The sequence below is a fragment of the Convolutriloba macropyga genome, chromosome 6 (genome assembly GCF_964194025.1).
Source record: "Convolutriloba macropyga chromosome 6, txConMacr16.3, whole genome shotgun sequence".
Lineage (NCBI taxonomy): Eukaryota > Metazoa > Xenacoelomorpha > Acoela > Convolutidae > Convolutriloba > Convolutriloba macropyga.
Genome location: NC_134473.1, coordinates 26071726 through 26088499, shown reverse-complemented (window position 1 = coordinate 26088499; position 16774 = coordinate 26071726). Strand labels below are relative to the sequence as shown.

The 16774-nt window shown below is 32.6% G+C and overlaps 1 protein-coding gene across 2 annotated transcripts in view; it reads right to left on the bottom strand.

The window, feature by feature from the left end:
- LOC142341596 (alpha-1B adrenergic receptor-like) overlaps nt 1-16774 on the bottom strand; it is a 213196-nt gene that overhangs the window by 180520 nt on the left and 15902 nt on the right. Inside the window, exon 1 of one of the 2 annotated variants that reach the window (XM_075392670.1) lies at nt 4820-5315. The exons of the other annotated variant lie outside the window; for it this stretch is intronic. The gene's annotated coding sequence lies outside the window, so the exon portion shown is untranslated. Of the gene's footprint in view, nt 1-4819; nt 5316-16774 lie in introns of those variants that run through there. 2 annotated transcript variants of the gene reach the window in all.

The window sequence follows — 16774 nt, the reverse complement described above, 5'->3', positions numbered from 1 at the left end:
GTTGTATAGTTGGGAAAAAGTAAATATGTGTTGTTCAGGTTTTATCTGATTGCATTTTGACGTTGTTATCAGGTGCTTTCAAGTTTAGATATCGAGTTTTAGCCGTGAAGTTTTTGTTTTTTGCTTATTTTGTTGGTTTTTCTCGTTGGCGCCTTAATGAGGCATGGCATTTTGTAATTCAATTATTAGTTAGGTTGTGCAACGATTTTTTTAAAATTCAAGCATCTATTTTGTTATCTCTTCATTTGGTTGACAATTAAGTCATAAATGTAGATGAGCTCGGTGGGAACATCATGTGCGAACACACATTAACGAGCCTCCTTGTTTAATCAGACTATTGAAATCAAACTTTCTGTAGTTGGGATAAAGAAAATTGCAAAAATTTGTATAAAAAGGACAGAGTCAATATACAATAAATAAAGGATTTGTCTTAAAAGGAATTAGAATGAAAAAATGCTAAAACAAACAAAATCATTCATCAAGAAGATATTACAGTTCCAAATAGATATTGATCACCCAGAACTCAAAAATATGTAGAGCGGCGAAATACATCAATGCTACTGATGTCAGAAAACTAGAGATAATTAAAATCCAATAAACTTTGAACATCAAATTAAAATAGCACACATTCAATCAATTAAAGTTTAAAGTTTGTTTCTGTTGCTTTTTGCCACCGACCGAAGTCTGTCTATCACTGTAAATGAACACATGGAGCATGTTAAAAAATAGAATTGAAGTACGTAACAATTGTCTTCAAATTGAAAATTTCTTCAATTACAGTCTCAAGAGTGAAAAATAGTTCAACAAAAATTTCAATATAGTCGGAAAAAATTGAAACGGAGCCACGCAGAAGCAGACATTTAAGGAATTGAATTTGTGTATCAGATGGACATGAGAAAGACTGATTCGTTCGCGGTACTTTGAAGTAGAAGGAACCTACAAGGAATAGAAATCAGAGTCAGAGAAATTGTACGCTTTGGCTTAGATTTTTAAATCGAAAATATAAAGATGTCCGTCGTAAGACGGGGTAGCCTTAACTCATCATACTTGAAAAAAATCAAGCATTGAGCACATGAAACCTTATTCCGAATAGGAGAAAGAATAAGCACACACTTTAATTATCTTATTGTCGTTTAAAAAGCGCAAGGAGCACATACTTTTTACAGTACTGATCGTTGCTCATCATCGTGCCGTAATATTCTTCGAAGAATTTTCAATCAACCATCAGATTGTTTTTAGATTGTCACGCCCCTTGCGCCCAAGATGTTTAGTTTATTAAAAAGTTTATCAAAGACAATTAAAGGTTTATTCTGTTTTAGTAGGAACGGCCAGACGCCCAGTAGGCACCACTGTCTAAAACTATTTTATACGACATTGTGAGAGTAATTTAGTACAAAAATATTATGCATTATCTTGTCAGGAAAGCGTTTTTCTTGCAAGATTACTAACTAGCACTTGCACGATAAAAGATTATCTTTTAGGTTCCTCGAAGATGGGAATTGTCGCTATAAGAATCTTATAAATTTACTCAAGATCGGGCTCTAATGTATTTGGTTGAAATAATCTATTATTTTATCAATTAGTGAAGAAAACATGTAGGAATTAGTTGCTGAGTATATCGAGCATATATTTGGAACTAAATTGATAAACAAAATGTGTTGCAACAAATTTACGCCTACAAAACTTCTTCAATTCAATGACTAAATGCTATACCTGATTTGAATCGACTACTTGCATTTAAACACAAAGACTATGCCGTTATGCAAAATTTTTGCCGTCAATTTATCGAACTCTGTTTCTTCTTACTTCTCAGCAAAAACTCAAAAAAAAAATTGAAAGAATGCAGTTCGTAATTGTCAGCATTTCAATGCAGCAAAAGACCTGATTTTGACCTGAAATTTGTCATTCCGTTTTTATTTGATGATTCTATTTCGTACAATTTCGTCAATCTTCTGATAGTGGTTTCAATTCCTTCATCTTTTTATTTTTTTTTCACTCAATTAATCAGCCAGAGAAGGCCTTCTTAATCAAATTAGGATTACAAATTGCCTACTTGCAATCTTAATCGAATTAGGATTACAAATTGCCTACTTGCAATATAAAGGTATGGTATATTGCAAGATCTCAAAATAATAATTTTTTGTAGAGCAATTTATGCGGAAAAACATTGAGAGACAATGCTTCCTATTGCCAAGTTATGCAACTTTATCTTGCAAATTTAGGCTTTTTAAAATGGCAACAGTGTTTGTTACCATTGTTGCCATTGTTACCAATAAAATTCTGGATTTTTTTCTTGCAAGACATCGAAAAATTAAATTCTATATGGACTGATGTTCTTATTATTTCCGCTGGAGAGCTAGAAAATTTTTTTTGAATTAAATAATTTTGTGCGGTTGTGTCCTTAATTTGGAGGCTTGATGTATAAATGCATCAGATTTAGTTAGTGTTCTGGCCTAACTTATGATGAATTGTAACCTCAACTGTTTTCTTTTTAGCCAATTTTGGTCGATCAAAACACTCATGTTAGAAATTTGCAAGAGGTATCCCTAAAAATGCCGGCCTAATCAATCTGCAATGAAAACCTTTTCCTCAAATTTTCAAAAAATTATATTTGCTCCAATTTACTGCCCTGCAACTTTACTTAATCAGCCAAACTTGTTTCAGTCTTCTCTGTTCAACAAAAAATCCCATGGTGTTGATTGTTAGGTTAGTTTTATAATCCCAACATAATCCCAATTTATAGGGTTATCAAAATAAAAAGTCCAAAAAAAGTTTTAGTAAACATTTGGATTGGTTTTTGAAACCAATGAATAGAGGCTGAAAGCAATGTTAGTTTGTCTCATGTCGCTGCATCCAATAGCCTATCCTGTCTTTAAGGAAAATATGCGATAGGGCAACAATAACAATTAACTTGAACGTGGAAAAAACCATTAGATAATAACTTAAAAAGGTTTTACAAATTGTTGTATCCTTCCTAAAACATTTGTTGGGGTCTGTCTATAGAGGGATAATATAACCAAACAAAAACGGGCAGACCAAAAAATCAATGCTATAAAAAATTAATTAGAGATAAACTTGTAAAATTTGTAAATTATCAACTCAAAATTTTTGAACAGGTTGATGAAATTTTATAATGCAACACTAAGTAAACCAATGATATCCTTCTATTACTGATATCAAGTGATAGACAAGGAAAACAAAAAAAATACGTGCAAAACTCAAATACGCATTGGTAATTTAGTGAATGCAAATGGTGAAAACATTAAAAAAAACATGCTCTAAAAATATTTCCTTGATTCTTTTTTGTTCCATCGGAAAGCTTGAAGCTCTTGTAGTTTGTCGTTACTGAAATTAGGTGACGAGGAAACAAAAACCGCCAAGATGAGCATAATTAAAAAAAACCATCAGCTTTGTTAGAAAACAAATGATTTCAAAATAAAAACATCATTAGCTGTCAACTTACATTATTAACTGAAATTCACTATGCCTCTTTACTTAAAAGATCAGATGCATTTGTCATTAACGGGTCTAAGTGATAAGATAAGAAAACGACAAGTACGTGCAGACGTCAAAACGTCAATGTTTTGAAAGTTATAGAAACTGTAAATTATCAACTGAAGACATTAGATACGCTTTTTAATTCCCCATCATAAAACCAATAAGACTTCTCATTAGTGAGATCAAAGAAAGCACACTGGAAAAATGATCTATTCAAAATTTACGGCTAAAACTTTAAAAAAGATCTATTATGTTAAAACACAGTTATAACGTAAAAAATTCCTTTAGCTGCTCATTAAGGGATTCAAACAGTTGCAGCAATTTCATGTTAGAAAAAATGTATCAATTTAGTGGCTTCCATGAAAAGTGACCAGAAAAGACAGCAAAGACAGTAAAAATTGCAAAACTTGAAAAATAATCTACCTGAAAATGTTTTAAACACAGAATTCTAACCCCACTTTACTGACAGTTTGATAATCTTCATGCTGCAAAATTACTCAATTTTTTGCTGGCTTTACTAATTCTGCATTACTTGACCTTGTATTTTGTTTGGCTTTCTATTGGCATGAGCGTCAAAAATTGACAACATTGACATGACAAATTGTTAACAGATCAGAAAAAAAACAGGGCCTCAGTACAATTCAAATACTTTGGATTTTATAAAAATCACCATAAAATGAATAATTCACAGCTGCTCAAAATAATTTGTTATTGTTTTCTACTCTGGTGCTAATTGGCATGCAGATCATGAAATAATCTTTCTGTTACACCGCAAGTTCATCTCCTGTTTTTTTTTCGAGCAAAAATATGATAAGATGCGGTCTAATCATTATGTACGCACGCACATTACCGAGCATCCTTGCGTCTTTAGCTTCCTATCTTGATACAGCGTTGTTGACGCCTAAATAAATCAATTCCTTCACCATTTTGATACTTTTATTATTGAATAATTTTGCTCATCGCTTGACTGTCAAATGCAGGCAATTTTCGCATCCTTCTGCCTCAATATCAATTAAGTATCTTTACCAAAATAGGGTAACCTTCGAGGGCCCGCCTTCTCCCCCTTATAAATTTGATACACCACTGAGAGCAAAATTAACAATTTTGCGATATTGATCAAAGATAATCAATGGTTCGATGCGCGATACCTGTGATCACGCATCGAATTATTCGATAAATTGGGAATTAATTGGAGACTTATTCATTTAAAAGATAGATTGGCATAATGCTTGAATAGAAGGAATTGAACTGTACTCCGGTCATAGCCTGAAGAACTGAATTATCATTTTCTGTTTAGTTTATTGTCATGAGTAGGACTTACCTTTCAGACATTCACGCTGCGAAAATAAGATTAAATTCCAGGGCAGCAATCCTGATAAGAATATGTTGCATAAAATGCTCAGTATACCATCGTAGCAAAATGCGTAATATATCTACAATAAATTGCGAGAGAAAATTTAAATAAATTAGTCAGAATTGGGCCAACATATGATGCATAAATTTGCAGAAAGATAACGATGTGGTAAAATAGTTCAAATTAGCGAGAAAATATTTCAGACTATGGTGATGAATAAATTGAATAAATAAACTCTGAAAAACTTTGTGAAAGACCCAGATAATGAAATTGCAAAATTTGCAAAAATTGCAAAGCTAAAGATGTCGACAAACAGAAACAAAACTTGTTAGGGTAACATAAACTTTGTCAATATTTTAAGGATCCCAGAATTTACAATGGAATTGGCAACGATTATGCAAATTAGAACTGTTTGCTCATTTGATGAGCTAATTGTCATTAAATTCAGTGTTAAATCTGCCCTTAAAACGAATGGTTATCTTCAAAGATTTTTCCAATGTCTTTATTTTTGCTAGAGTCTTACAAGATAACCGTCCCTCTTGCACGAATCTAGCAAAGATCACCACCTTTTTGCGAGAATCTTACAAGATCTTGCACAATGCCCATCTGGTCTCGATTAGGGTTGCTCGAAGAAAAGAAGTTTTAGGCATTGACAGATTGCAAATATGCAAAAAAAATCTGAAAAATAGACAGAAAATAGACGTTATGTGAAAAGCCGAGTGAAGAGGAATAAAAGATTTAGAAAATGCAATACGGGAAAAATAAATTTGTTTATCAGAGATGCCAAACGTAATTATTAGTGTCTGTTGAAGATTTATTTGGCTAAAGGATGGTTGCTAGAGGGTAAATAAACAAAAGCTAGGGAATATTCTTCCCTGAAAATTGGACTCACACTTGACTGTTTTTGTGTTGAAGAGGAGGCCAATAAACAAACAGAGTTAATGACGCCTTAAGTCTGACCATCGTATTATTAACTTCTTTCCTATTGATTAATTCCTGGAAAATTGGTCATTGGAGCATTTGTGTTTATGTCTGCTGCTCTGCTGGACTGTCTGGTTGCGGTGCCTATTCAGCTAGAACCCTTCGAACTATTTCTTACAAATCCCTCCCCCCGCACTTCCCAACTTCCCCACCTCCGTCCACTTCGGGAATCCGTTAACAAGATTCAAATATTTCCCGTTACAGTCCCTCCCTCCGCCCCAGCTTAGTGGTCATGTAACTATAGCCCTATCCCCCAGCACCAATTCTCCCAATTATCTTAAGTATTTGACAGTACAATGAAAAGGGTCGGGGGTGTAATATGGGAAAGACCAAGACCCTCAAAATTTTGTTCTCATAAAAGCTGTATGAATCACTACTTATGCATGTCGTGGCTTCATGGTTAGAAGAACAATTAGAGGCGAGGTAACCCGATTAAAAGTGAGATAAAACATTGCAGCTGATTACAAGCGTAGCATAGCATCAGTTAGTTAAGCGTCACAATTTATTCTAAAAATTGACTAGGAAGGCGGAAGGAAAAAGAGCTGAGTCCATAACCCTATATTCCTGTACCAAAATCTTACCAGTAGAATACCCCATAAAGTATCGGGTTATTAAATATTTTATAAAGCTTCTAAAAGCAGATCTACCAGCTTTCGATGAACTCAAGTTAGCCACCCTAAGTGCTAAACTGAATGACCGTACAAACAAGCTGTCATTTGGAGCAAACCAAAAAACAAATATAATGCATAACTGTTTTTCAAAAAAAGCAATCGACTGGTATAACGATTTACCTCTCACCTTGAGGCTGAATTTCCCTAAAAAGCGGGCTCTCAAAAATTACAATAAAAAATCATTGCTGGAATAAGTTTCTAAAAGACCCAACATTTTCTGAAATGAATTCTAATCTCAAATCTTTCAAGTTCAATCTTAATTTGACTTAGTTTTAGGTCGTCATTTATTCTTCTAAGAAATGTTATTTGGAGGATTAGCATTTTTTAAACTTTTCTCTTCTCTTGAAAATGTTAATTGTAGAATTAGCATTTTTTTCATGTTTTTCTCAATTCATCTCTCTTAATTTGTCAATCTTTTAACACATTGTGAATTTAATACAATTTTAAACTTTTTCCAATATGTGATGTTTATTTCATTTATACTTCTTAACACTACATTGCCTTTAAACTATATTCTGTATTTTATATTTCATACTCAAAGGAATTAGCAATGTTTTCTTTTTTTCCTGTCTCATTAATTCTGCCCTTTCAGTTCTCGTTAATTCGCGCCTGTGTTGCAACTTTTCAGAAGGTGTTATTTCTGTAAAACAACTTAGCCAATAAAATGCTCATAATGATTGCTGGTCTAGTGATAATAAAATTTTAAATGTGTCAATATTCTGAAATTCTTTTTGTAAATTCTTTTCAGCAGGAAATGAACTAAAACTGACAACTGAATTAGTTAAATTTGAGTCCTATCTAGATACCGAACAACTTCAATCAGAAATCAGCTGCTGCGTGATACAGTCATTAAATGTCATGAAAAATTGCAAATATTGGTGAAAAGCAGAAGCGGAAAGAAAACATTTAACGCCAACGAAGGAACGTTTAATGCACGAGTGCATGATCAAGTTGCGACCCAATGGTTTCAAATTTTAACCGCAAAGTCATTTGGCATAAAAGACAGCTGACAGAAAACAACATTTTTTCCTAACTTCTCCTCACTAGCTGATGGAAAAAATTTGGTACGGTAAACAGATGTGCTGGTTTGGTACGGTAAACAGAAAATACTGCGGGATTAACAAACCCTTTCCGTTCACAAATTTTTTGGTGCCGGATATAAAAAAATTTTTGATAATTTTTAGTTTCATCAGATGATGGATTGATTGGGTAAGTTTATGTGAAATATTAAATGAAGTCTTACACGGCATAATTTTTGTCAGATCTTATACGATATGTTTTAAAACACAAAAATCATAAATAATAAAAAATTTACGTTGTAAATTAGTTTTCATTGCATGAAATCTGATCACAACTAAGATGGAAAAGTTATATACTTTGAGCTTGAAAAGTAGACGACACAATCGCTACAATTTTGAGTACATAAAGTTTCGAGAGCTTAGATGACGCCAGTTGGTTTGATAAAATATCATTTTTTTCTGAAAAAATCTTTTTTATGAAAAGTTATCAGTGCCTGTTGGAACGAACCATCAACACTTAAATACCTGCTAAAACAGGTAAAGTAGTACGGTACAATGAAAAAGGGGGTTGGAAATCCCGAAACAAAAACACCCACCCATTAGTGGCAGAATAACTGCACATACCCCGTGCGCACGTGTCGTATTTCGAAAATGAAACTTCATGCGAATTAACATTTAGATTAAACATATAGATTAATTTAAGGGGGAGGAAGGCGGGGTCATGGTAGGTGGGGAGTTGGCGGGTGCTGTCAATATATCGCTATGATACACTTTTCAGGATAAATTAGTTTGCTACTTGTTGGAAATAGTACCTCTCTTTCCTGGCACTAGTATCACCAAAAATATATTGCTTTTTTCCTGAAAAATTCCCCTGTTTGAAAAGGCAAATAATAATTTCTAAGAAAGTCCTCTGTATATCTATCTGCTAGGGAAGCGAATTATTTCTTTTTGAAAAATCCCTGTGAAAAATTGCTCAGTGGTTTAAACTTTCTTGTTCTTTGTGCAGGTTCGTTGCGGGAACGCCAGTTTTGGGAATGCTGCTACTGTAGCCAAAATATTCCTAGCATAATTGATTTTTTTGCAATCTTTCAAAAATACGATCTAGTTGCTGCACATTCATATAATACTAACATATCAATTATCACTTAAGATTTTGGGAATTTAATTGCTATTCTTCTGAAAATATTAAAGTCGCGGGTTTGTAGAGAAACCAATACGGGATAGATTGCATACATCAAGTGGGTTGCGGATTCACCATTGATTCAATAAAAAAATTTCTGTCATTATTGTTCCGACCCCACTTGTGGGGGGAGGAACTAAATACTCAAATGGGTTTTTTTTGTTCGGACAATTTTGGCCGATCACTCTATTCGTCGTAGAGAAATGTGAGTGGTATCATTTAAAGCTCGTCCAACGTAGAATTCAAAATTAAAAAGATTTTTTTGAATTTCGTTTTTTTCGAGGAGTTATCGAGGATTGAAATTTTATGTGAACACGAGATGGGGGCATGATTTTGTTCACTTTTAGTGTAATTTTTCTTCAAATTAAGATATTTTCTATAAAAAATAGTATTTCAAAATTACATTTCACGCCACAAAATGAATCAATTTTGTCTTCCTAATAGACTAAAGGCAATAAAAAGACCAATTCTGGTCTCAACAAAAAAATCGAATTCTATTTGAGAGCTTTTTTTAGAGAATTTTTTCAATTTTTTTTGTTTTTTTTTCAAGTCATCTGGAGATTAGTCAATCTTCATATCGAGATTCCGTTTATGACAAACATCATATGCAGTCAAATGAAGCCCAATGAACAAAAAGTTCGTTTTCAAAAAATTGCTCATATTTTTTTGGCTTCGACTCACTTTTCGTAATTTTAATTGAAATTTTGATTATCTTTTTGAGGTTTTGCTTCTTTTTTGGACTCCTATGGTTTAGACTCCTTGACTAAAAGTGCAATATATTCCGTAATGAGCTTTATGTGGACCTATCTAGCGCTTCCAGTGGGCAGCTAATGACTGTTAAGACTTCAAAAAAAATTTACATTAACCAATCATAAGCTTATTTCCTTGAACTGCAAGTAAGTGTCATTGATGACAGGACTTTTATACTTCCAATAGCAACCGAATTTTATCTGGTTAACGGTTTCATCTTCTAACTATTGGTTGTATGACTTCAATGCAACAAGATTTCAAAAAACTTTTTTAAAAATTTTTGGACGTTTTTGTATCACTGGTTCTTTTTGAAATCTGATCGCATTATCCTGATATTGGTAGCTCCCATTGACTTAGAGAAGACGTTAAATGGATCATAAAATAAGTCTTCAGAGAAAAACTATTGGTTTCATTGGCTTCGACACTTTCTTCTCGCAATTTTCCACGGAAATGTTGTTTTTGCCTGTTTTTTTTGTTGTTTTCATAGTCATAAGAGTTATTCTGACGTTTTTTTGTTCACCTTTGGTTAATAAACTTAACTTTCTTCCCATTAGGGCATATCTGTGCCTCTTTATTTTCTTTGTTGAAATCTTTTGAATTTAATGTCTGTTAAGTCTTCAAAAAGAATTCCTCGAATTTTTTGGACATTAAAATTTCTTAAACATTTCTCGTTAGTCAGTCCTAGTATTGACAGGCCCCCTTCCTTTCTTTTGCAATAAAAAACTATTCTGGTTAGCGGTTTTAGTTTCTTTCTGTTAGTTTTACGACTTCAATGCCACAAGTTTTCATAATTTTTTCTTCAAATTTTGGATATTTTTTTGGTTTCATTTCAAATTCTATCAAGTTATCCTGATACTAAGAGATCCCATTGTCTGAGGGAAAACATTCAACGGATCATACATAAAGTTTTTAGAGAAGAGCTTGTGGTTTAAATTGCTTCGACGCTCTCTCGCACTTTTTTACTGTAATTGTTGACGTTTTCATAGTCAATGACTTGTTGTAAAGTTGCATTAAAAGCTTATGATTGCAAAACATCCTTGTTGTTCCATCGAGGAATGTTTAAGCGTATTTACTAGATTCCGCTGAAAGCTATTGATTTTAATGGCGTTGATACTATCAGTTTCCTCAAATGGTGGTTCTAATGTATTTGTTCATATCTGCTGACTTTTTGAAATTATATTGTTTAAAAGAAATCCCAAAATTGTTAAAAATTTAATTGAAAAAAGAAAAGTTTCTACTGAAATTTCATTTTTTAATGCCTTCGTCACTTTTCTCGCTCAATTTTTTTTGAATTTGCTATTTTTGCCTGTTTTTTGTTCTTTACGTAGGCGTAAATTGCAGAAACGGTCTCCTAAGCTTGTAAATTGAGAATTTAATGAATGATTTTACTCGTAGCAGTCAGTTTATAGCAAACAGTCTTAAAGGTTATTATATACCTTTTCAAAGATTTTCCGAATTTTTCAGTTTTTGTTGTTCTTTTCGTCAACGTTTATTAATTTCATCTTTGAGAGGTCCCATCCAATTTATTTTATTTCGAACAGTTACATATCTTCTGATATTATGCCGTCACTAATGTTCCGTTTGTTAGACAATATGCGTTTTCATAAACGTTTTTTGAGAGGTAAATTTTTGTGTTTCTTTTTCTCTTCTTTCAGCACAATCGCGTAATAACAGATCCCAATGGTTTTTCAAATGTGGCCCCAGTGAAGTTGTTTAATCTCTCACTATAAATCGTTCAGCTGAATTAGTATAAAAACAATTGAAGTAACGATACAATATTCAGATCATAGTTAATGATTTTATGATTTTAATGGTATCAAAATTTTTTTTCCTAAATCGTTTGTATTTTTTTTGTGTTTTTCTGCATCTGTAGTCCGTTTCTATCGCTGAGTCTGACCAAAAACAGGTCTTTTTGGTTCTTTTTTGACTTTTTAGTAAAATTATCAAGGTTTGTATCGATAAAAGCTAATCCCTTGGTTTGAAAAATGTTGATTTTTTTGAAATTCGCCTCATTATCTGTTCTCTTTGTCGACTTGTTACCTAGTCTCCTTAAAGAAAATTTCCATCTGTTGTATAGTTGGGAAAAAGTAAATACGTGTAGTTAAAGTTTTATCTGATTGCATTTTGACGTTGTTGTCAGGTGCTTTAATATTTAGATGTTGAGCTTTTGCCGTGAAATTTTTCTTTTTGCTTATTTTTTTGTTTTTATTTCGTCTCTTTAATGGCAGATATCAGATATCGTTGGTGCTGTATTGAGGCATGGCATTAGTTAATTCAGTTAGTAGTTAGCTTTTGTAATGATTTTTTTAAAACTCAAACACCTATTTTTGTTATCTCTTCATTTGGTTGACAATTGAGTCAAAAATGTAGATGAGCTCGGGTCGGAACATCATGTGCGAACGCACAGTAACGAGACTCCTTGTTCAAAGTATGATCAATTGGGAACCCGGACGACGCAAATCAATGCCCTTCAGAGATCGTTCTTGGTTTCAGTTGTGCTTGGTCCTGAATTAATTTGCGAAATTTTCTACAGCTGATATAAAAACAAATAGTTATTTATTCGAAATACTTGATTTGGGAGGCAATTATAACTAGAATTTGAAACGGATTAGCGCCAATTTAGCAAAACAAACGCCAAATAGATAAATTTAATGTAGCACAAAAACATGCTCATATGCTTAATTGCGGAATATGGTCACAAAATAAATCATTTTGAGGAATTCGGGGACATCTAATTAAAATTCCATTTTGTAGGCGCGCTAGTCTGTAACGCTTTGAAGATCTTACAGGATAAAATCTTTTCGGATCTTACAGGATAAATCATCGATTACTATCATTTAAGATAATAATTGTTCCGACCCTCTTGAGGGGGGAGGAACTATATACTCAACTGGGTTTTTTTTTGTTCCGTGAATTTTCGCCACTCGATATATTCATCGTAGAGAGTTGAGACTGGTATCATTAGAAAGCTCATCCAGCGTAGAATATGGTATTAAAAAGATTTTTTTAATTTTCGATTTCTACAGAGAGTTATCGAGGTTTAAAGTTCTGAGAAAAGAAGAGTGAATTCACGTTGTTTTTATTCACATTTTCCGGAATTTTTGTCAATTTTGCTAAAATTTGTTATAATTTTTATGAATAGTGTCGTTGATTTTATTTTTGAAGACGAACAAGCATTGTTGATTGTTTTGATTTAATTTTTTTGGTCAAAAAATCTGGATAAACATTTCAAAATTTAGACTTTTTCATCAAAAACAGCACGAAATAAGCTAATTTAGTCCACTTTGATTAAATTTGCCGACAGTACATCCCCAAACAACACTCAAAAAATCTTTGTAGACTCAGAGGGGGGCTATTTCTACTTCAGAGTCCGCTGAGAGTGCACTGTAGTTAAAACCTTGCCTTTTTTTGCCAACTTTACTCGTTGATTATCAAAAATGCAGAATTTATTTTGAGTTTTCAACTAACAAATTATCTATATCTACAACATTCGAAAAATCAGTTAATCCTAAGGGACAATAAGTATTATAAGGGCTTGTTTTTGGCCATTCTAGGACTGCTACAATCCAAAAAAAATCGGGTTTTAATCAGTCGGTCTTTTTTTTTTAAAAAAAAGACTTTTTTTTAATAATAAAAAACAGAACATATCAAATCAAAGCTCAGGAGTGATAGGTCCAACCGATTTGCTCGTTAAGCAGCTCCAAGCTAATGCATTAAGTTTTTTAATTGAAAATTTAGGGTCGTTTCTTTTTTTAAAAATAATTGACCTTTCAATAAATAATGGCTTAATTAACTTTTTCTCTACATTTTTTCTTAATTTGTACAACTTCCAGCTTAATGTCAGCAAAAAAACCACCGCTTCTTCTTTCTACTTATTTAACATTTATTCTCAGTTGCAGTTTTAAGCCTGAAATTATTGTTTTCTGGCTTTGATACCACAAGATTTCAGATTTTTTTTGTTTTGATATTTGCCAGTTTTCACGTTTTCTAATTTTGTCACATTATCACATTTTTGACGGTTCTCATGTCACCTCATCAGCATTCAGAATAAGACACAATTGAACATATTAAAATTCTGAAAGATATACATCATCGTATTAACGGCCTCGACGCCTCTTTCTTGATGAAATCAATTGAATTTTTTAATTTTGTCTCTAACTGTCATTTATACTTTGTCATTTCGGTCGTATGAAATTTCCTGTATAGTGATAGCTTTTATTGGCTTTTCATAGAAGAGTAGAAGAACCGATATTCTGATATTAGTAGATAGCTGATGGCTTTCATGACGATCAAAACAATCGTTTTCCAAAATTTAAAAAAAAACTTTTTTCAACTTCGCAATTTTGTTCTTTTTATGTTTCTTTTCGTTACCTAATCTCGTTAGTTAACTACAGGTCAAATATAGCATTATGGGTGTCAAAGGAATAAGAGGGATTGGTGTCCCAAAATCTTTTAAAGAATTTGTTATGACCTTACTGGCTTCGACACCGGTTTTTCACAAAAAAAAGTAAACTAATGTGATTTTTGTCATATTTGACGTTCTTTTTGTAGATGCAAGAAATATTCTGGATAATTACAGGTCTCGAGGGCTTTTTTTTGAATAAACGACCCTATTTAAATAGCTCTTTTTGTTATTAATTTCTTTCATGACATTAAATGTAATTTTGTTTCGAAAAAAAATTACATACTTTAGCACTTCGCTTTTTTGTCTGCCTGTTACCTAGTCTTACTAATGAATAGCCACGTACTAAATTATAGCTGTTTGAAGAAGGCGCAATCAAATGTATTTTGAGTGCCAAAAATTGGCTTGACGATTTTGACAGCGTTTTCTGGCAAGTTTCAATTGAAATTTTGTTTGTTCTTTGTTGTTCTTTTTAGCCGCTTTAAAAAACGAATAAGGACAGGTCCTAATGCCCTTCTATAGAAGTAGTGGAAATCGTAAATTTGTGGTAATATTAATTGATTCCTAATGGTATTTATTACTTTGAAGTTAACTGTTTCAAAAAAATAAGTTAATTTTTTTACTTTATTGTTTTTGTTCTTTCTTGTATAATTGTTACCAAACCTTTTTATGGACTGGTCGCATATGTTTTCTGGGGATTTATAAGTTATTTTTGTTTAGTTTTGGGTTTATCTGACGGTATGTTGATTTTGTTATTAAATTTAGTTTTTAAGAGGGACATAAATTTTTTGATGTAATTAATGTTTGTTGTTGTTGTTGTTGTTTGATTTTGCTTTTCGTCTTGACTCGCTTTCTTAATATTGACATATCACAGCAATCTAATGCATCAACTTTTACTCCACTGAGTTATTTGCTTTGGAGGCTATCTTATCGTTGATACAGAATTTGTTGAAAAAGACTTGGGCTTTTTTGGGAATCGCAAAAAATAATTTTTGGGTTCTTCTATCTGTTCCTCATTTGGTAGACAATTATGCCAAATTTGTGGATGGGCGGGGTCGGAACCTTATGTGCCATCGCACATTACCGAGCCGCCTTGTTTGTTTTTATTATCCCATAATAACTGATAAGAATCTTTTTAATTCATATACAATTAAAATGTTGAAATTTTGGGAAAAGTTAATATATCCAAACTCAACAGAGAAAGTTTGAAAAACAAGATTCGTTCAGAAAATTACGAATCTTTGACGTAGGTTAGAGGATGATATTGAGGGACGCTAAATAGGTGCATTTTACCACCCTGTTTCTCAACACCGAGGAGGAACAAAATGAGGAAATAGATTTTATTTTTCGCCTGTTTGAATGCTAGATATCAAGCGCTGTTTGTATTTTTAGATAATTTACAAAACGTTTGAAAATTCAATTTAAACCCACTCAAAGTCCAGTGCAGCTTTCAAAAAAATCTCAACAATTGTCCTAGCAAAAGTTCCGTGTTTTCTTATTAATAATTTCACAAAGTCAAATTAAAATTACGAACTATTAGGGGAAGTAATGAAGAACCTTTTACTCCTAAACAAAATCATTTTGGCAAAGTACAACAAATGTCCAATCCCTTTCGTTAGGATTAAATAGGCCGCTAAAGTACTTTTTATGAAAGGCAATAATGCAGCGAAATCGCTCTCATTTCTCCTGTAGTTGGTTTCAATTTCTATTTATTGTTTTATTGTGTCTTTAATCGGGACTTCCTAATAACACATGTGGCAGTGAGACAGATTTCATCTCATGCATTTCGCAAAATAAGAACAAACTGCCTATTAATTTAATCCCACCTACACTGCTCATGTGTTGTATAAACGTTGGAACACGTGTCAAGGAGATTTTATTTTCCTTTCAAAAATTGACAAATAATAAACAATAGCTGCAAATCATATCAAAACATTTCCGTTCAAAAGATCATTGCAAGTTAAACAAGGTATAATATCTACCTTCCATTAAAGTATTTTTATTGTAATTTATATCTATCGATTGATCATTGAAATTTCTAAGAAAAAAAATCTATCAATGGAGACTTCAAAATTATAGAAAGAAAGTTCATTTAATGATACTGACACTTGATACTTTCAAAATTGCAATTTGTGGATCAGTAATTTTGATAGGTTAATTTAAACTCTTTAAAAGGGTCCCTTCATGCTTTAGAAAACGGGGAAAACTGTGTTACTCCTCAAAAACACAAAGGAATTCGACCGTTATCTCCTAGAATTACGCCTTCAGAATAGTAGTTTCCTGGTTAAGTTTTAGACAAAGTCTTACAGGCATTGCGGAATTTTTCAGGCCCCTCCTTGTATGATAGCTAATAATAGTTGCGACCCCTCTTGAGGGGTGAGGAACTACATACTCAAACGGGTTTTTTTGTTCAGACAATTTTGACGGATCGATATATTCATCGTACAGAGTTGCAAGTGGTATCATTAAAAAGCCGCCCCAGAGTAGAATACGGAATTAAAAAGATTTTTGTGAATTCCGTAATTTACATGGAGTTATTGAGGTTTGAAGTTCAGTGAATAATAGACGGATTTCCGCTGTTTTTATTCACATTTTCCGAAATTTTGCCTTAAATTTCTTTAATTTTGCTCATAATTATAAAAAAAATTGTTGAAATTAGTACTCTTGAATTTTTTAGAAACAGAAAGAGCATTGTTGACTATTTTGATTTAATTTTTATGGCTGAAATTTTGGCTAAATTTTTCAAAATTCAGCCTTTTTCAGCAAAAATTGCCCGAAATAAGCTTTTTAGTCCTCTTTGATTAAATTTGTTGAAAGTACACATCCAAAAACAGTAAACACAATTTTTGTAAACTACAAAGGCAGCTAGTTTCACTTCCACTTCGATTGAGAGTAGTGTACAATCAAAATTTTGCCGTT